Source organism: Poecilia formosa, unplaced genomic scaffold (assembly GCF_000485575.1).
Source record: "Poecilia formosa unplaced genomic scaffold, Poecilia_formosa-5.1.2 Scaffold355, whole genome shotgun sequence".
Classification (NCBI taxonomy): Eukaryota; Metazoa; Chordata; class Actinopteri; order Cyprinodontiformes; family Poeciliidae; genus Poecilia; species Poecilia formosa.
The window spans coordinates 176,103-198,050 of record NW_006800294.1 but is presented as its reverse complement, the minus strand read 5'-3'; the positions used below and the strand labels follow the sequence as shown (position 1 = coordinate 198,050).

The following is a 21,948-nucleotide window of genomic DNA, read 5'->3' as shown; positions in this document are numbered from 1 at the left end:
CCGCGGGCCTTGAGTTTGACATATGTGCTCTAAACGATCCAGACGGAGTCGGAGCTACAGAATCGCTCCGACGTGGGAAACGCTCGCCGCCTTTGCCGTGGCAGCTGGCTGGTTGTGGCGCTCCTGCCTGCGCGTCCTCATGTCACATCTTTTGTTGATCACGACGTCTGGAATGCGCCCGTGGTGCTGGCCGGTCCCGCCACCTGCTCCGTCTCCGTGGCGACCGTGGCGCCGCCGCCCCGAGAGCCCATCGCGTTTCAGCTCCGCTCTTCGTCTCCGACAGGCCCGCGGTGGTGTGTGTGTGTGTGTGTGTCTGTCTGTCACTAAGCATAAGTCTGGCTGCTCTCCACCTGGACGCCGCTCTCCCATCTGTGATCAACGCTGACCCAGATCTGGCCCACCTGGGCGACCAGAATCGGACCTGAAAGCTTCTGGTTTTGGAGCGATTCGTCCCTCTGAAGAGCCACGTTTCTGTTTTAAGTAGCTCTGCAGATTCTGCTCTGACTCAGGCGCCGTAATAGAAAACCTTAAAAGGGTGAGACGCTGGAGAGGTTGAAAGGGTCAGCGGTGGCGGCAGAAACTCCTGCAGCGACGGTGAAATTTAAAAAGCCTTTTTAAACACTAATCTGACATTTCCATGTTAACAAAGGTGCAACACTTCAGTTTCCATTTAAAGGGCTCCTATTATGCTCAGTGCAGCTGCTTGTCTTTTGTCTGAGTCACTTTGTTTGAGCTGCTGCGTGTTTAAGAATCACATTTAAAGGTCCAACTTTCTCCCATTGATTATCTGATCGATTCCTCAGTTTGATCCGAAGCAAACAAGACGTAAAGAGGCAGCGGTCCAAACTCTTCACCTCATGGGATGAAACTTCAAAGTAACTGAATGCCACAAAAAAACTTGAGTTTTTAATAGTTTTAATTAGAAAGCATATTTATTTAAAAGAAGCTAATTATTTAATTTTTTTCTGCACAACTAACACAATGTAATATTTTAATAAAATAAAGTCTGAGGGACATGAAACATAAAATCTAGGTTTAATAAATTTACCTACCAATCTAGTCGTTTAACTGTTTAACTATTTAGACCTCATTTAGACAAAAACAAACATATAAACTCAAAATGTCCTGAATATTTTTTCTGTTGTCTTTGGACTTTTTGTTTATTTTCAGGATGTTTTTCATTCTTGACAAACTTTTGCTTTATTTAGTGGAGTTTAGTGTATGTTTCTATTTACTCTTAAATTTTACTAAATTACAACTTTGTGTTTTGTTTTCCATATTTTGGAGACTTTAATTTGTGTATTTTTTGAAAGATGGGGAAAATTTCACAAAGATTTGTTTGACTGCATCGACCTTCAACCTTTAGCTGGAAAATGTTTGTGCCGTTTTTGTTATGAGGGCCACTCAAAATCACTGTGAGGGCCACAGACGGCCCCTGCGCCGCTCTTTGGACACCCTGTCAGCTTGCTGAGGGTTTCCTGACTTGCTCTCCAGCCCTTCATGTGTGAAATGTTTTGTTCCAGCACAACCTGCCTGTTTCCTTCTCATCTCCACAAACAAGAGTCATAATTATCAGGGCTTCCCGACGGTTCGGTCCCTGAAGCTCCCGACCGTCTCCAGAACCGCAGAGCAGCGGCGGCGCCGTTTGACTGACAGGTCAACCCTGGGAACGCCGGCGCCAAAACAAACCCTGCTAATGAGCGCTGGGTACCAGACAGTCAGCACAGTTTTACTTTCAAAAACAAATCCTGAATATTCGGTGGAGAAATAAGCGGCTGTTTTTGTTTGGGGAGTTTTGATCCATTACTGTCTCAGAGCGTTGAGACCAGGACGGTTCTGAAACGTCCTGAGGTTCATTTAACTCCAGGAAGTAAAGACCGGGATGTGGAGAGACATTTTACACATAAACATTATTATTGATATTTGAAACTGTAAATAATGTAAAGTAAAATCTGAGATGATTTCAGGAATGTCACAGAGCCGGTCCAAAGCTTTCTGGGGCCTCCAGCAGATGGTCACTTTGGGCCCCAGTCCAATCTCTGCTTCATACCAACCATGTCAGAGCTCCATTTATAATGATTTCATAGTAATGAGCATCTTTTTGATAATGATGCTTTATGACTGATGAAGCAACTCAGAATTCAGTTTGTCTGAAACTTTGAGTATTTATCAAAAAATCAATTGTCATCTAGAAATCTGGATTTTCTATTAGCTGTTTGCCACAATTGTCAGCATTAATAGAAATTCTTGATATAATAATATTTCATGTCATAAATAATTTTCTTGTTGAACTGAACTAGTGAACTGAAGCCTGGATTTAACAGAGGGTGTACTTACTTTCCCATCATGGCTGAACATGTTGCTGCTGTTTTCATTAATCCTGTTGAACCAAATCTGACTCAGTTCTGCTGCTTCATCATCCAGATGTAACATAAGTGACTGAGAGTGTGAGGAAAGTGTTGCATGCAAGCATGCAGACGAAGAAATGCAGGCTTGGTGTGTGTGTGTGTGTGTGTGTGTGTGTGTGTGTGTGTGTGTGTGTGTCGCGGTGTAAACGTCGAAGAGCAAGCAGAGTGTGTTTGATGTTCCATTTTCCCTTTTTCATAATTCATGGTGGAGGAAAATGGACTGAAGCGGAGGTGGCTGTAGCGTTTGTGTTTGTGTGTGTGCGTGTGCGTGTGTGTGTGTGTGTGTTGCAGGATAACAGGACAATCGTCTCTGCTGGTTTTTGGGGAGATGAAACAGACAAGAGTGCGTCTTTGAAATGCAAAGAGCGGCGCTGCCGGTGATTGGCCGCCGTGTTGAGGAGGAGCTGCGAGTTTTTTCGCCGCATTTCATCATCATAATACTCACTTGCACTTTCCCCCCTCCAGTCCACCCGTTCGCCCCCATCACCTTCCACCCCGCCTCCCAGCCTCAGCTCTCAGCGCTCCAACTCATTCTTTACTTTATTTACCTCTGTGACAAAAAAAACTCTGGCTAATTAGGGGCTGCTCTGAGATTGGGAGGGTTGTGTGTGTGTGTGTCTGCACTGAGTGCTATGCTTGCATTCACACACACACGTTGTGTAGTGGTGGGCCTGGGGACCAATTTATTTACATGCAGTGGAAGAGGAACAGAGAATTGGAAGAAGGGCTGAAAGAAAAAGAGAAGGAGGGAGAAAGAGGAAACAGCAGGGAATTCTGGAGAAAACCCAGAGGAAGGAAGAAGTTTCTCAACTGTTCCCAAGGACACACACGACCAGTTTACCATTTAGATCGCCTGGTGTGTGTGTGTGTTTGCCAATATCCTATGTGATTTCCACCTTCATCAGCATCCAACTGTTTCCTTTTTGATTTAAAGTAGCTTAAATTCAAACTGAGGCTGAACTGTTTCACCGTTTTTGGAATGAGGGATTTATTGTTTCTGCTGCTGCAACAATTTTTATTAAAGTTACCATATTTTCTAGATTTGCTGTTGTTTTGATAGACAAACTAAAGCAGAAATGTAGAATAACCAGCTGGTATTAATCATAGATAGTGAAGTGCTGATATTCTCACCTTTCTGTAATTTTGCTACTTTTGACTTTTCTGATGAGCTGATTGGTGGTTAGTCAGGCTATCTGCTGCTGCAAAATCTGCAGTCAGCCATGCAACAGCCTGCATTACATAGAGTTCAATTCAGTCTGGAATTTCATATCAGTATTATTCAGTCCTGGAGAGTTTAGAGGATTTTTTCTGTAAGGAAGGAAAAATGTTGACGCCTTCTTTCAGCCAGCTGACCGGCAGAGCAGCTGTAGAAAAATCCATCCCAACTTTAAACTGAAGGAAGCGTTTAGCTGCCTTAAAAGAAGACAGAAGTTGCTCTCAGTGTCTTCAGAGGTTTTTGTGTCGTTTCCTTCAGTGGTTCTTGGTGCAGCGCCCCCACAGGCCAGGAGGGGAACAGGTTGGTTTGACTCAGAGCCACAGCAGCTGCAGGTGGAGCAGATGATGGAGTTCTGGTTCCAGTAGAACCGAGTCCACTGGACTATCAGGGGGAAAAACAGCCTGGATGTTCTGAATGCAAAATTTTAAAAATGTTTTATCAATAATTGCCATAATTTTGAAGAAAAATTTAAATGGTTTGGACTTTTCTATGGGGAAGTTATGAAACTGATTTCTCCGATTTTGGTTTTCTGGTTTTCTTCAAGACGTTTTCTCTAATCATTTCTCTGTCTTGTCTTGCAGGCAGGACGCCGGCGACCTCTCTGGACCGATACAAAGGTAGGAAAACTTTTCTCCTCTTCCTGCGCTGCATGCAGCGCCGCATGCATCCTGCAGAGCGGCATCAGAGCTGCAGCGGTTTGTGGGTTTGTTGGTCTGGAAGGACAGAATGATGAGTTGAACTCCTGGACAGGAGAGGAGGAAATTGGAGAGGTGTGACGCGGCGGAGGGTCATTAAACCGAAGCCGTCAGCGCCGGACCCCAGAGGGGCGGGGAGCTTTAAATAAGGCCCGGGTAAAAATAGCTCCACCTATTCCTCATCTGAGGCGTCGTTAACGGGACAGATGAGGATCTTTCCTGAGCGCCATCAGTGAGGCGAACGGAGGCGTCTGATTGGTCGATCCTGTTCCAAACTCCAGCAAACAGAGGGATGAGCGCTGTGATGGATTTCCTCTCTTATGACATTTTAAGTCTTTATGAACTGATTTCTGCAGCAGGGAAATGGAGCAGAAAGGAGAAGATCCATTTAGGAGTCAGGATTGTTTGGGAAATAGTTAAAGAATATGCGGTTTTAATGACATGAAAGATTCACAAAGTTTTGCTTCTAAGTTTTTTAGAAAAGCATTTTGGTCAGTTTGAATGTTGGCTGCAACTTTTCCTGCAGGATGGATTCATATTTCATCCAGGAGTTTGTTAGAGAATGAGGATCATTTCCTGCTGGTTTTAGTTTGGCCTGGTGTGACCTTTGCTCTCTGTGGTAAAACATCTTTATAATGAAATATTTAACTTTTATAAACCTGTCTGTGATTAAAACATGCGTCTTAAACTGCAACTTTTAGACATTTTCAGGCATTTTTATTGTGATATTTAAGATATCCAACATAAGATTTAATAAAACTCATGTTTTAACACTCAAAAGAGACTTTATAATGAAAAACTGAATTCAAAATCTTGAACCTGGTTCATGCTCAGACCAAATGTTCTGCACAGATCCACAATTCATGTCCTGCTGGTCCAGAAGGAATATTTCAGGTTTTCACAGTTTTATGTTTCAGTTTCCATTTGTCCTAAATTTAGTTTGTTTTCTGCTGATAAACCTTCTTGTCTTTTTTTAAAAGAAAGTTTAAAATTATTTTTGGCGATATTTGAAGTAGAATTATCCTTAAAGATCATTAGTAGATTCTTTTGGGGTTAAATCTGTAGTGATGGTTAACAGCCCAGTTATTCATGTCAAAAGGAAATTATCGGAAAACTGAAAGTTTTGAATGGAGAAACTCACATTTTCAGTGATATCTAATTAAAACATATATTTATGTAAGAATTAGTAATTATAATGTTGTATATTATAATATGGATAAATGATTTTCCCAAATATAGTTTTTAAATATTCCAGATTTTGTTTGTGAAACCTGGGAAAGTTTTGCTTTGCTTCAAGTTTAGCTGAAATTAATTTGTTCTGCTTATAATTTACTTTTTTTCTCTTTTTATTACGAGCTACTCAAACAATATTCATGTCATATTTCTATTATATATTTGTAATTAAATCATTAAATGACGTCATTCCAGGTGAAGTGGATTCTGGATGCATTTATTGATATTTGTAACTTTTAATGCTGATTTCTAGTCATGACTGATTTTCAGCATTAAGAATGTTTTCAAACGGAGTTTCAGCCAGCTGGCTGGCAGTGCTCAGCAACAGGTGGGGGAGGAGCAGTGTTACTCCAGGCTTTAAGCTGTAAAATCAGTTTAATGTTAAGTTTTTGTGTTTTCATGGAAACGTAGCAAAATTTCAGTTTTTAATTCTGGCTTAGCGCCCCCTGGTGGAGAATCTGTGTTTTATTCAAAACTTAAGGATGGCTGTTCTATTATTTCACCGTTTAGTTTTTTATTTTTAGGTTTACAGGAAGTGAAGCATACATTTTTACTTGATTATCTTTTTATCAGTTGTGATATTTTTGTGGTAAATATTTCAACACTTGACTTTTCTAAGGAACCAAAGTTCTTTTAATGTTGAGATAAAAAGTGCAGCGTTGGCACGGCAACATTTGGGCTTCAATAAATCTAGTTTGATCGGAGTAAAGTAGAAATATTGGTATTCACATTTTTACCATCTTTTATGCAGAATTATCTAATCTTTCTCACACTGAGCTCATATGTTCATGAGTTCGGACCTGGATCTGCTCCAGTGGGTCCAGAAGCTCAGAACCGAGCCTGGATCCGGCCAGATGCGGCTAAAACCGGAACGTAGAAGAAAAGGAGGAGAATATGAGAATAATTCAGCTTTTGTTTTTCTGCCTGATTGGAGAAAATGGGCGAGGCAGCGACTGTCAGACACAAACAAACAGACGCAGCTCTAATCCGACACACAGCTGCGTCATTCTGCAGCGCGTTCGCTTCCTCTCTGTCTCCACCGCCGCCGTCCAATCGCCTCACACACACGTTCACACACACGTTCACACAAAGCAGAACTGGGCGTATAATTTGATCCTGTGTGCTCTCCTCCTCTAATGAAGCTCTCTGGCGGTTTGACTGACACCCGGCTTGTTATTTAAGTGTCTGTTTTGGGCCAGGAGGAAGAGGAGCGAGGAGGAGGAGTAAGGCAGGAATTGGGAGGTTGGGGATAAATAAAAGAGAGACAGGAAATGAAAAAATGGAGGAAAAGAGGGTCGTGGGACTCATAGGGAGCAAATGAAAGAGGGTGGAGAGGAGAGGAAGACAGTTTGGGAGGAGGAAGAGTTGACGGCGGAAATGGGGGTGATGAAGGCTGCGAGGGGATTGTGTGGGTGAGAGTGTCTAATTGCAGGTCTTTGTCCTGATAATGTTCTTTGAAGGCACACAGCTGATAATTAGCCGCCGCGGCTCCTCGGATGCCTTTCAGCTTCGGTCATTATGAGCCGCAAACCCTCCATTGGCTCTGACATGACCTCCCCACACACACACACACACACACACACACACACACACACACACACCGCAGCAAACAAGTGTTGATTAGAGGATGAATAGCATCATGCACGACACGACGGCTCTCCAAAGGCCCGGCTTCCTCTCTGCAGGTGTGTGAGGGACGCACTTCCTGTTTACAGAGCAGAGCCACTCAGCAGACAGCAGCGGCTGTAATTACAGCGACTCACACAACGCGGCGTCCCGGTCCCCACATGACAACGGCGGCCCCTTGCTACGCCGCTCCAGGCCCCACCCCCCGGTTGTTCCCTCATCTGAATATTTATGAGACAGGAAGTGGCTGAGTGCAGCGGCAGGCAGACTGGAGCGGCGGCTCTGTGAAAACTCACCCAGGTTATTACTGGAACCAAGAAAACATTTTCATTAACTGAAATAAAGAAAAACTATAACTGGAACTGTCGTTTATAAAACTAAAACGCACTGAAATTAGAGATTTAATACTCTGTTTATTAATCTGCTTATTAGCTTTTCTAACTGATGTGAAGCCGTTTACTTCAGCTGTCTGCAAAATATCAGCAGCAAAAGTTGGGAGTCAGTTATTTATTCAACAGTAACTGAATTTATTATTTCAAAATATCAATTATTCGTTGCCCAATCGATGTAAACATAATCTCAAGACTCAGATGTTTGGATTCTGCACCTAAAAATGAACCAAAGTATGAAAACTAAAACTGCTAGAGTAACTAATAAAAACTAAACAGTATTTAACTATATAACTAATAAAAACCAGGAAACACTCTAAAAACGAACAAAATGTCACAACGTAATAAAACTAAACTAAATTAAAAAACCCACAACTGTTAAACTGAATGACCCACATTTTCATGATACACATGAACTCACTGAGTTTTTCCACACCATAATGATGCATGGTGGTGGCAGCATCATGCTGAGGGGATGGTTTCCCTCAGCAGCTTCTGACAGAAAAAAGTCTTTGGGGTTTTTCTAAAACTCATTTTGGTGGAACATGGAGATAAAAGGAAATGAGTGGGCCTAGTCAAAGCCCAGACCTGAATCCAGCTGATGATGTTTTCCTTCCGATCTCACTGAGCTGAAGAAAGGAGGAAACCTTGAGAGTCTGAACCTTTCAGATGTTAGCATGAGCGGCGAGTCGGGCTGCAGCGTCTGAACAGAACCGAATACTTCCCCAGCAGCTGCTGTCATGGCCGCCGCTCATCCATTTTCCATCCAAACGCATGAATTATGAGCCGTTGCTAATGACGACAGGGTTGTTGTGAGCGCGCTCGGTGGCGCGCCCGGTGGCAGGGGAGGCGCTGCGGCCCGGAGGAACTTCCTGCTGCGATCCGAACCGCAGACCTGGAGCCCGATGGGAGCCGGGAGGATTAGAACCGCTCATAAAAAGGCAATAAAAACCATAAAACGATGCTTCCAATTAGAGATTATTGCTTTTTTCTCTTTGATTTCTCTTTTTTTTTATTTGATGGAGTTCTGCTTATTAATATATTTATTTAGAAAAGACAAGCAGGTAAATCTGCATTGAAAACTTCTGTGATTCAAATATTTAATTTATTTTTATGGATATTAACATACTTTGGTTTTTCAGGAACTTTTAATACAATTTAAATATTAGTTGTTTCTTTACTATTTTCTAATTTTAGGACTGAATCTTGATCTTGAAGTTTCACAGAGAACAAAAAATTATACTCAGGTAAAAGTGGCGCCACTTCAACATATTTTTACTCAAGTAAAAATAAAAAGTACAGCGCAGTAAAAATACTTCTAAAAGTACATTTTTTCAAAAAAGTTACTCAAATAAATATAAGTAGTTAAAACCCAACTGTGATGTTACATATGATATTCAGCTGGATGTAGGTACTGTGTGTGTGTGTGTGTGTGTGTGTGTGTGTGTGTGTGTGTGTGTGTGTGTGTTTGGGGAACTCGGTGTGGCTCTTCTTTCTCCTGTTTTATTTTTTGAGCGGCTCCAGATGGCGCAGAAACAGGTGAGCCAATTAGTGAGTCTCACCACACGGCACATCGTCACATCAGCGGAGCGCGACGGGAAAAAAGCTGCAATCACACTTTGTTTCTGTCGCAGATTTTCATGCTAACATCTCTGCTGTGATGCTCAGATGTTTGAGTCCTGCGGCGGCCATACTGGGGCCATCCCAGTCACCAAACTGGTGGGAATGATGCTGGAATGCCGTCTGTCACTCCGGCCGGAAAACAGGCGGATTTAAACGGATTTCTTGTCTTTTCAAGGATCCAAACATTTCATGGAGCCTCGCTGATGTTCATTATTACTAATGAAGTCGGAGTCGTCATAAAAGAGGAAGCAGCAGGAAGTCAAAACGCAGAAACAGCCTTTATCTCGTCCTCCTCCATCCCCCTCTCTCCATCTCCTGTCATCCTGTGCAGATCCGAGTGTCAGTCGGTTTTCTGTTAATTAGCTGCAGAAAGCAGAGACACCTGCCCACTGCTGCCGCTGACGAACGCACAGAAATGCATCCGCATGATGCGGCGACACTCATGCTTGTTATTTTGATGCTTCCTGTGCGTTTGAGTATTTTTCTTTTTGTTAAGCGATAATTGAGCAGCCATGGCGGCTGCTTTCCCACCTAATGGAAGGGGACAAATTAATCTCCCAGTGCTAATGTCTGCAAATGGAACAGGAACAATCCTGTCAGCTCCAGGCCCACAGGGAGGGGTGGGAGCATGCCCAGAATGCTAACACTTCAGCTTCTGGAGTTTCAGGTTAAAATCATTCAAAGAAAACTCTATTTACGAATATTTTGCTAAAAGAAGTACCTTATAAATTCACATTTATTTCATGCAACATCTTTTGTGCAACAGAAACTCCTAAAATGATGAAATCAGTTGGTGCCTGCTTCTTTTTTTTTACCTTTTCAGGAAAATTTCATAAATGCTGAACATCTCCAGCAGAGCAGCAGCCAGATGGAGTGAATTATTCAGGCGGTGACCAGAGGTCCAAAAGAGTTTAACCCAAAACGAGCAGAATGAGGCTCCACTTTCTGATTTACCTTAAAAATCTGATGGATGTCCCTCCCAGCTGTATCTATGACCCTTCAGTTTGCAAAATGCTGTTTTTCTCTTGCTTTTCCTGAAAAGGTTCTAAATGAAAATACATTCAAAATTATCTCAATTAATAAGAATAACTTTTTACAAACTATTTACTACAGTTTTCACAGGGTTGGGGACCACAACCCCCTGCAAAAAGCTGAAAATCCCTGAAAACATAACTGCCTATTTCAGAAGTTTAGACACCAAATTTACCTCAATATGTCTTAATTCACATGCTAGAAATCATCTTAGTATAGTTTTCATTATTTGTGCTCTTTGGGATTCAGCCAATGAGAACCAAGGAATAGATGGCTAGTGTAAATAAGACTGGAGTTGTGTCAAAGCGGACCGGAGTCGGAGTAAAGCGGACTGGAGTCGGAGTAAAGCGGACCGGAGTCGGAGTAAAGCGGACCGGAGTCGGACTAAAGCGGACCGGAGTCGGAGTAAAGCGGACCGGAGTCGGACTAAAGCGGACCGGAGTCGGAGTAAAACGGACCGGAGTCGGTGTGAATGCTGCATTCCGACACAACGGTCCGCTTTACTCTAATGACTTTGTCTAAACTAATCAAAGTTGAAGCTTCTGATTCATGAATGAAACTTTTATTCCAGGAGCGTTTTCATTGGTTAAAGAGCTTTTTAAATGGACCAATCAAACCTTGACTCAGTTACTGATTTGACTCCATTTGTCCAAACTAATCTCTTGGTTCTTAGTTTCCTCAACAATAATGTCTGATTCTTGTCTGTACTTGTTCTTCAGAACATCATCTGGTCGTATTGGTCGAATTAATCAGTGAAGATATTGGAGGAAGTATCTGCTGGTCATGTTGTTCGTCTGGAAGCCTGTGTGGTTTGAACCAGCCTGGCTCTACCTGCAGGCTCTGCTCCCTCCTTGGTACTTAAAACGGGGTGAGAGACTCGCTGAATGTCAACCTATTTCCCATCTTAACAGCCGTGATCCCGAAGCCGTTCCTCCTTCTAAGCCTCTTTCTGCGGACGACCTCCAGGGAAGATAGTGAGTACAGAGGAGTTGATTATGGCGGCGCGGCGCGGCGGAGCTTTGTTCTAGGCGTTCGGCCGCCCTTGGCTTTGGGAGAAGAGACGGATGGAGCAGAAGAAGAGGTGTCTTATCACTCCCGCGGGGTCTCGCATCCTTTCATCCCAGATTGGCTCTGTGACCTCGCCGCCCCGCCCGCTTCATCCCGACCCTCCGCGCCGTCTCTTGTTTACTGTCCCATAATGACATTGTCAATGGCAACAATACGGCTGCTTATCGCAAGGTGTCTGCCGTCACAATGGATGAATGGCGCCGTAATGGAAAGGCGAATTTGTCCTGTTGTCATCTCGGAGCCTTTGGAGGCGCTCGCTGCTTCCCGGCCGCGCGTGCCGCTGGAAGATAAGATTAATTCTTCATATCACCGGGATGATTGTGGAATCTTGTATCTAATGTAATTTTTATTTCTCACTCCTCCTCATTTCCTTTCCCCCTTTTTCTTTCAAACTGCACAGTCAAGATTTTTTTTCTCTTTTCTTTTGGGAAAAAATCTAAATAATTTATCTGTTTTCGTGCATTTCCTTCTGCTTCTACTTAAAGGCAGAGAAATGAAATGGGAAGAGACAGGAGAATAGGCAGATGAGTGTTTTTTTTCTGAATGGGGCGGACGTGAGCGGCATGCAGAGCGGGGTGAGCGGGAGGAGGGGTGCTGCTGGCTGGTGGAGGGCCTAAGAGGAGCCTGCAGACTTTAGTAATCCCTCTTTTATTAATGTGAAGCCAAGCTCAGCAGAATGCGGCTCACAGACATAACAGAGCAGCTCGCAGCTCGCCGTGTTCAGGCCCCACTGTCTGCCTTACTGGCATGACTGGCCAAGTCAACACCCTTCCCATTTGCCAGGCTGGTAAAGCGTCAGCCAGTTAAAACCCAGTTGATTCTGGCCTCCCAGTCCGCCGCGCCTCCACCCACCGAGCCGCCGTCCGTCGGAGGCTTTTCATCCCGCTCAGGTTCCGGCCCTTTTCTTCTTCTCTTTTGGCACCGACTGCATCCTGCGTCCCCGCTTCCCTGCACGTTGCCATGACAACCCCACCCCTTTTCGCATCACTCAATGCCCCCCCATGTAGCCAATGGGCATTGACCTTTTGCTGTCGGAGCGTGTTAGGGAGCAGGAGACACAGAGTGCAGGAGAAGGATGGCGGGGCGAGTGAGAGCGGAGCGAGTGAGAGCGGAGCGCGCGCTCGGCGGGAACAACAAACACAAATCGGTCATTAAACTGTAAACAATTTAAAACGGACTCACTGCTCTGCTCCCCCGAATCACAAAGACACAACGCTCATGTCCAGGGAGGACGCAGCGCTCAGAGTGACATCACCACTAAACTTAGCAAAAACCAAAAGTTAATTTATGTTTCCTCTTTTTAAAACCAGGAATGTTTCATTTTCTGTTGGTCAGGATGATCTGCAGCATTTTCATAAAACATGCTTACCCTGGGAAACAAAAGGATAAAAACCTGAACCACTATTGGACAAAACCAAAAACGCAAAACAAGAATAATTCATAAGGATCTCATTGATGTGAACAATCCCACCTGGAGTTCCTCAAGGCTCCGTTTTCAGCCCACTCTACCACACAATGATACCATGATTTAGGAAACGGAAATGATCCGTATCACCACATGGAGACAACCCCAGACATTCACTGTGTTCAGAAGAATCAGAATTTTCTCCAACCAAATGTTAAAAACATTTAGTTAATTCTTAAAAATGCAACACAAGTAATAAACTCAACGGGTTTAAAGAAACCTGTGTGATCTCTTTACATCCCAAACTCCCACAGGAAACTTCTGTCCCTCTGCAAGGAATAAATGGAAGATCAATGAAATACAGTTTTTACTCCTCCTGACCAGCAGGTGGCACTAAGTATGGAGAATGGGACATTATACCCATACAACAATAGAGCAGAAAGAAGAAGATCGACGTCTTTTGGAGAAGTTTTTGCAGCTGCTGCAGCACCAGAAACATAAAATCCATAAAATCATTTTTGTTATAATTTATAGATCAGATTATAGTTTGATTATTTAATTTTTACTAAAGATTCATTTCATTTTATACACAAAGGTAAAATTGTCTTAGACTCGAATCAATGCAGAGGAAACAGAATCCAGATTTTAAATAAATCACAGAACAAAGACAATAAAAGTCCAAACCCAACAGAACCGAGCCGCTCTCAGATGAAGTTCTTGTCGTCTGGCTGAAAGCCTGAAGGCTGTTAGAGCCGTTTCTGGTCGCTCAAACGCCTTAGTTTAATATTTTAGATGAATTGTTCTCCCTTTGATTAGAAAGGCATCTGGACCGTGTTTAACATCCTGAACCTCAGTTTTCTCTCTGAGCTGCTGCTGGTTTGACGTTTCCTTCAAGGTGTTTCTGGACCAAACACAGCAGCTGAGTTCAAACCAAACCTTAAAATCACTTTTTACTTTATGCCACTGCTGGAGCAGAAAGCCACAACTATTTCTGTTTGGGTAAATGTCTTATTTAGTGTTTCATAGCAGATATTGAAAACAAGGTTTAATGTAATATAAATCTAGTTTAAACATATCAGAATCTCTACAGAAATAATCTTAAGGTGTTTTATTGATTTATTTCAGTTTTATTATACAGACAAACAAATGCAGACATTTTTATATTCAACAGACTTTCTAGACTTTCCTTTGTTGGAGCTCTGACATTTTCAGCTCAGATTGGATGGAAAACATCAGATTTGAAGTTTTCTGAAGCTTTTAAAAGCTGCAGCTCTACAGACAACATGGTTTATTTACAGAATTATGGAAAACTGCATGAAATAGGAATGTAAACAACTTGTTGGGAGGAAGGATCTGTGATGAGGCTTTCTTGTGCACCTTGGATGCAGCATTCTGCTCTGAAGGAGCAGATCTCTGCAGATCTGAAAGAACATGTTAGGAGGAAACTATTTTCATTTCCTTTAACTTCTGAAGGCAGTCAGGAGTTATTAATATTTAATATGAGAATCAGAAGAGTTGAGGAGCAGGTTGCTGGTTTGAATCCTTACTGGATAGAAATACTTGGTCATGGAAAATAAGATAACGCAAAAACAAAGAATCTCCCCAAGTACTTTTGTTCAGTTTCCAGTGCAAGTATCTTAGTACACTTGAAATAAGAGAAAACTAACTTAGAAGTAACTTGTTTTCAAGAACACCAAGATGTTTGCTCTATAAACCAGACTAAAATGTTTGGTAAAGTTTTGTGTTTTTGCAGTGAACCTGCTCTGTCAGCAAAGAAATAACCAATCAGCTGATAACCAATCAGCTGCCTGTAATTTGAATGCATCAGTCGGCTCCAGTCATGTTCAGTGATGATCTTTGTATCGAGCCGTCGCTGCAGCATGCGATCGGCGGCTGCAGCATGCGATCGGCGGCTGCAGCATGCGATCGGCGGCTGTAGGGAATGTGTGCGATGATTGCATCAGTGCACTGCGCAGCGATGTGGCCTGCTTCCTGCTGCCGCTCAGCACTTTTAGCCGCCGCCGCGTCACTCTGCGCTGAGTCAACATGCAACAGGAGGCAGATTTGATTTGAATTCCAAACAACGGAGGCGGAAATGGGTAATTAAGGCAGAACTTAGCGAGAGGGTCTTGTGCGTTTGGATGCTGATGGGCCGAGTGCTTCACATAATTTGGGATTTGGATTGTTGTTTTTCAGGGAGATGCAGGTGTTTGGTGAAGACGGATGATTTCGGCCCGAATGCCAAACATTCTAATGAAGCTCACGTACGATCCATAATTTTAACTATTCCCCACCTGCTACACACACACACTCACACACACACGGATGCACAATATGCACTAATGAAGCTGTTCTCCTCTCCTCTCTTTCCGTCCCTGGCTCAGTGAAACATGCATAAATCATAATAAACAGAGATGAATTTTTAATCAGCGCTCCCTGCCCGTGTCTTCAGCCCGGCCTCCTGAGGGAGGGAGGCTGTGATGTGCCAGGTATGTGCAGTCTGATCTGGCAGCGCCTCCTCGGGGAGCGCCGATCGCTGAACCGCGTTTGGGCCGAGCCGGACCGGGCTGAGCCTCTGGAGACCCGACTGGTCCACAGTGAAGTTTCCTCTTGGTCCAGCTGTCCAGTGGGAGGGCAAATCCACTTCCACTGGATTTACTTTTGGGTTAAATTGTAATATTTCATCAGATTTTTGCATGTTCTGTTGATTTTACATTTAGTTGTCATTCATTCTTCTATCAAACTCGTACAGAACAAACAGAAGAATATATATTGTAAAAAAAACTAGCAGCTGGGCTTTAATGCACTAATTTAGATTCATAAATAGTGTTTCTGGCCGTAAATCTGACGCGCATGCTACATCCGCTAGCATCGATGGACAACAAATTCATTCCCTCGGCCCTCTGGGTTTTAATTTCTGCTTTGAAACAATCTGATTGGATGCTGGAAAACACCACTGTGGTGCTCCTGTTAAGCTAAAAGAACTTAGCTAATCAGCAAAACTATCTAAGCCTAAAGTAGCATCTCAATGCTAACCATGTTGCTAATGCTAATGCTAGTGTTTGACCAATCGGATGGTTCACACTGATATTTGAATGAAAACGTCTCTTATTTTGTTGATGTATAGTTTTCTATTGAACTGCAGTTAATTACAGACCCTGAAATTAAGTCAATTTAAATGTTTTATTGTGGTCCCTGCACTTAAAAAACTAATTAATTTGAGTTTTAATTGAATTTATTCCAGATTGGAGCAGAAGTTCAACTCCAAATGGATCATTCATTGTAAAATGATCAAGTCATCATGTAGTCTGTACAGTGACTATGATAGATTATTGGGAGGGATTTGGGTTACCATGGCAACATAATTCACATAAACTCCAACAGGAAATTCAGATAAATTATAGAAATCTGTCAGATTTTGCCACAGATTGACTTTATCTTCAAATGAGCTGTTAAGACTTTCAATTATTATCAGTTGTTTTTTTAATTTACAGTTTTTATTGAAATGATCTCAAAACATTTACATGTTTTAAAATGTAAAACGGAAAATAACCAGGAGAAGCAGCAGACACAGTTTGACCAGGACAATAAAACTCACATTTAAATTCAGCCTCGTTTTCAGAGAAGTTGCCGTACAGCAGGTCTAATCCAGACTGTGAATAATAATCCTGGAGTTGGCACCATCAGTTTGTCTCCTGGAGAGTTTTTCCCTGCATCCCTGTTGTTCCAGGAAGCTTCAGTTTAAGCTTCGTCCCATGAGAGAAGCAGCAGCTCCTTGCTAGTCTGCTGCCCTACATTCCTGGAAAGCTTGGAAATGAGATAAAAAAAATGCACAATTTCACCCAACTTTAGCTCAAACATCAGACACAGAGCAGAGGAGCTTCAGCAGATATTATTGCTGGTATTTGTGAGGCTGAAGATCCTGCAGAGAATCAGTTAGTTGAATTCACACTTCAGGTTTTCACTCATTAACTAAACTGAACTGTAAACCATGAAGGGAACAGAGAGAAACAAAGAGCTGGGAGGACGATGCAGTCAGCTGACACACACACACACACACACACACACACACACACACCTCAGTCGCTCTCCTGACCCAGATGTCACTTCGCTTCATCACTTCACTGCAAAAACAAAAAATCTTTCCAATTGTGTTTGGTCTAGTGAAATCACTTATTTACTTATTAGTCAAAAATCCATTTATGTTCATGAAAAAGTGAAATAATCTGCCAGTTGATGTATATCCTATAGTTTAGTTTTGTCCTGAGATATTTGCTCTGGACATAAAGTCAGAAATCCTTGTTAATATTCAGTTTTAACCAGAGGAACCTCCAGCTCTGAATCCGTTGTTCCGGGTCGAGCAGAACATCCCGTCCTTCTGGTTTTGTCCCATTTTCCTGCGTTGTCATGGAGATGAGTAACATCCTCACTTTTCATGCGGTTCTCCTGAAAAGCTGCATTTCTGTGGCGTTGTCTCCGTCACTAGTCTGACAGAAAAGTCAAACTGATCTCAGCGCAGAAATATTTGTAATCAAACAATCATTTCTCTTGTTGAGTATTTATGTCTCAAACTCAGCCGCTAAATTTGTCGTTAACTCGCAAACAACCAGGGAGCGAAGGACCAATCACAATACTCCAGGAAGTGGCAGAATGACCAAACTAAACTGTAGAACTAAAACAACCCAGTGGAGTTTTACAGATGAATTTGTAGCTGATGGTTCAGGTGTTTGTTCCTCGGTGGACTTTCAGAGGCTTGCAGTGCAGGTTGGAGTCCTGGCAGATTTCTGCTGCTGCTAATTGAATATCTGGCAGATTGGAGTCATTCACCTTTGACTTCATTCACATTTCACTTGTTTTTGTTTAGATACGGCTCTCATCAAACAGTCGCTGTTTGCCTTTCAGCTTATTTACATTTTTGTATTATTCCACCCACACAGGCATGAATATGGATGAATTCTTACTTCTTTCCTTGATGTTTCAGGAGCTGCAGCATATTTCTGTGTCAGTGTTCTCATTCTTCATCTTCTGCTCATAAAATCTTCCTTATATATAACTTTCTGTAAACTGAGAGAATTCCCCCCCAAGGCGGTGGGAATCTTTGCCAAGCTGATTTGTGAGTTTGCACTTGTGTTTAATAGAAAGAGAGATGGGATCCAGATTGATGGGAGGGCTTTGGTATTAAGACCAAAGGCAACCACTCAAGCGAAGCAGGATGTGACATTTTCCCAGCCATCTAGCAGAGCCTTTGTTATTTATTTTACTTATTTATTCAAGTCTGTGCAATTTCTAGCAGGTATTAAACACAAATGGGTGGGATGATGGCGGAGCGGGAGGTCGGGATAAATATGTGCTCTTTTTTTCTGCGTGTCAAACTTTTGGTGAAAATGAGGAAAAGTGAGGAGGAGGTGGCAGGGGGGTGATGAGGAGCGATGACAGCGACAGGAACGGGAGGAAAAGCGGCATCCCTGCTTTGAAAATAATAATGGCAAAGCAAAATAGATCCCCAGCTGCTCGCTTCCTCTCGCTCCTCTCCATCTAAAATGCATTCCACCTTCTCCCAATGTTGCATTTTTTATTTTTAAAGTTCCCATTACGGATAAATTTAACTGGTGGAACTCCAGCGGTCCCACTTTGTGCCGACTCCCCCTCCTGTTGCATAAAAGATTAGAATCGAGCCGCTGCTGCGCACCTGATCATGAAAAACAGTCGTGCTGAGGTTGACTTGTTTTGCAACGAGTCAACATATTTCATTGATGTTTGCAGGTAGTAATTTATTGCACCATAATTTACTGACTGAATCGGTGAATGCTTCATTGGGTGACAAATGAAACTGCTTTTGAGGCATGCCCTTCATTTGCAATTTCCAGATGAAAAATGTGACTTTCTGCATCAAGCGGTTCCTCGAGCGACAGGCGAGGAAGGGAACGTTTCCGCACCTTCAGCCTGTGGGAACAACGTTCCACCAGGTGAGTGGCGGCGGGGACGCCAGAGGACGGATAGAAGACGGAGAGATGAGGAGGACAGAGGATGGATATATGAGGAGGACAGAAGACGGATAGAGGACGGAGAGATGAGGACAGAGGAAGATGAGCATTTTTGTTGTTCAGCAGCATCTGGCAGGAAAGTTCAGCTTTTAGGTTTTTCTGTTCCTGAAAAGTTCATCATTTTAGTTTAGACTTTGATATTAAATCTAACAAACTGTCATAATACAAATCAGCACAGAACTAAACTATAAAGTACATTAAAATATATGATTCTCCATATGAATCATTATAAAACAGCACAGTATAATGCTGAACAGTTAAACGAGGGATTTGGATGACTTGTGTCTGATATTCTTCAAGCTCTGATAAAGCAGCGGTCACGTTCTCACTCAGCATAATAAATTATTATAAAAATAAAGGTTCTGGCCAGAACCATTGTATTTGCATGTTTCTGGTACAGCTGTAAATGTGACACACAGGTAGCTGATGTCCGATTAAATTACACAACCATAAAACTACCTGAAAACAATCAAGATTTTTTTCTTTTCTAAAAATGTGCTGACATTTGAGAATTCAAAATGCTTAGAGCTGTTTTGACTTTTAGGCGATCTGGTTTCCAAGTCGTCCCTGAATGCACCACAGCCTGTTCCACAGAGGAAGTCCCATCTCTGAGTGGAAGCCATCTTGGTTTTGCATTCATGTTCAACATGTTGGGCCTAGATTATAAATATCCTCACAGTGTGGAAGAACATATTGATAAAAATCACCTGATTAAAGCTGATTAAGTATTATAATTATATTATCATGTCTATATGTATTTAAAATTAAGACATACTCAATGTATTTTCACATTGGTGTAATTTTGAGACAACAAAAAGTTGGAAGAAAACAGATAAATTTTAGTTATAAATGACCTTTATCATTTAGTTCATTTGTTATTGTATCATTTTTCACATTTTTGTCTTTTAAATACCAGAATTTTTGCTTCATTTTCTACTTTTACCAGCTTGGCATAATTTCTAAATATTAGGTAAGGTGTTATAATTGAGCAGTCACTTAATATTAGAAAATGTTCAGTTCTTTTTCTTTTGTAAAAATGTGAGTAAATTCTTGGACGGCTACTTCAAAAATATGAAGTCTTTTTTACCTGATGAGTAAAATTGAGAAGAATTTTTGGTGAATTAATATTTAATCTGAAGGTTTTAAGAGGCTTCTGCACATAAAAAAGAGAGTTTTGTTTTTAGGGTAAAGACTCGGCCCCCGTAAAGCCCCCTTTCAGATCCGCCCCTGCTGGGAGGCAGCTGCATTTTCCTTGATTTGAAGATAGAGAGTTATTTGGAGAACTCCTTCAAAGTTGGGATTTATTTGAATCTAAAGTGCAGCAGGGAGACAGATGAGCTTCTGGTCTGGTTCTTCCTGTGTGTGTTTGGATCAGTGACCCGTCCTGTGTAACGGTCCCGTTGGTCCTCTGTCAGTTCAGTCTGACAGAGGACCACCAGCTTGGTGGTCACAGGACCACCAGCTTGGTGGTCCTGTGAGGACCACCAAGCTGGTCCTCACAGCTTGGTGGGTCCAAGCTGTGAGGTTTTAAAACGCCCGCCGCCGTCTCCAAACAGCCGCCGGGCGCACGCCTTCTCCGTCACCGTGGCGATTTAATCTGCCTCGCCCCTTTTCAATCAGGCGAATGTCAGGCAGGGCCGCTCCGTCGGGGCGTCTAATAAAATGCACGGACACACTCCTGCAGGAAGCCCCCTGCAGACACACACACACACACACACACACACACACACACACACACAGGCATGCAACAGACACCCGATCAATACAGGCAATCATACAGGTGACAATAGGTGCAGGTTAACCGGCCGCTGATTCACACCCCGCTATCATCACCGTCTCAAAAATCACACAATCAAGACAGAAGCATGCTGGTGGGTGGGGGCGTCTGGAAGACGAGGAGGAGCGGAGCGCGGCGCTTCGCAGGTACATGAAATGTGTGAATATGTGCGTGAAATGAATTGAAATGGGTGTGAAAGTGCATCTACTCACAGGCAGACGCACACAGACACGCCTTTGTGTTTGGGATTGTGTGTGTGTCCCGTCCACATGCACAAGGCATTGCATTACGGCATGTGTGTGTGTGTGTGTGTGTGTGTGTGTGTGTTGGCTGTTATCAGAATGACACCATCCTCCTCTCTCCTGCAGCCCCAGAGGATCAGTGGAGCTGCACCAGTTTCAAATGAAAATAAATGAGAGGCAGTGACCGCTACTGCCTGGGTCCCACTTTAATGAGGAAGAGGAGCAAAGGAGAAGGAGGAGGAGGGGGATTGGTCCAGGTTGGCAGCAGCGGGGCCGAGAGAGAGGGAGGAGGGAGATGTGATGAATGGACGAGCTTTCTCTGTCATCGATGCGATGGCCAATTACAGCTGCAGCACGCTCGGCTGCGCCGCAGGTGGAGCGGACGGCGCTCTGAGTGGCCGCGCTGCATCCATCCATACTCCATTATTTGCATTGAGAGGACAAATCAGTGCCGAGTGTAAAACCTGGAGCGGCTTGGCGGCGTAATTCAGAACGACGTCAAACATCACGAAGCGTTTGGAGGTCCAGGCTTTACCTGAACCGACGGATCTTCACCTGCTCTGGAGGAAAACGGATTTCCTTTCACTCATCTAAACACAAACCAGACAACATTTTCTCTAATAACAGACACACAGGCTCATATGTATACATACACCTCCAGTGGGATTTGATCAGTTCTTCCTTATGAGCCAAATCCCAAAGACGGATAAAAATAAAGTTTAGGGGAGTAGAGTCTGGGCCACTTTGGCTAGTTTATCCCCATTTTGTTATGTCAGTTAACAAAATTTTTTTCTCAGTTTCAGTTTTTGTTGCTTTGTTAGTCTTGGTAGGTAGCAGCTGTCAGACACGGTGGTGGCAGCGTCATGATGCGTTGGGCACCACCGTTAACTTTGTCTCAAACACCCTGGTGGTTCAAACTGGGCAGATAAAGCAAACTAACATCTGACCTCTGACCTCAGACCAGTAGAAGATATAAAAACTGGAGCTCCATGTGAAGCATCATGTGAAGCTCCATGTGAAGCTTCATGTGAAGCTTCATGTGAAGCTTCATGTGAAGCTCCATGTGAAGCATCATGTGAAGCTTCATGTGAAGCTCCATGTGAAGCTTCATGTGAAGCATCATGTGAAGCTCCATGTGAAGCATCATGTGAAGCTCCATGTGAAGCTTCATGTGAAGCATCATGTGAAGC

General features: G+C 43.0%; 1 long non-coding RNA gene across 3 annotated transcripts in view; it reads left to right on the top strand.

Moving 5' to 3' along the window:
- Positions 1-21,938, top strand: part of LOC103153567 (uncharacterized) — a 64,798-nt gene extending 42,860 nt beyond the window's left edge. Inside the window, exons 2-3 of one of the 3 annotated variants that reach the window (XR_001658994.1) lie at positions 4,206-4,241; positions 20,885-21,938. This is a non-coding gene — a long non-coding RNA (uncharacterized LOC103153567). Of the gene's footprint in view, positions 1-4,205; positions 4,242-4,374; positions 5,014-19,923; positions 20,135-20,884 lie in introns of those variants that run through there. The other 2 variants (XR_001658993.1, XR_001658992.1) reach the window with 2 other exon arrangements.
- Positions 21,939-21,948: the final 10 nt, after the last annotated feature.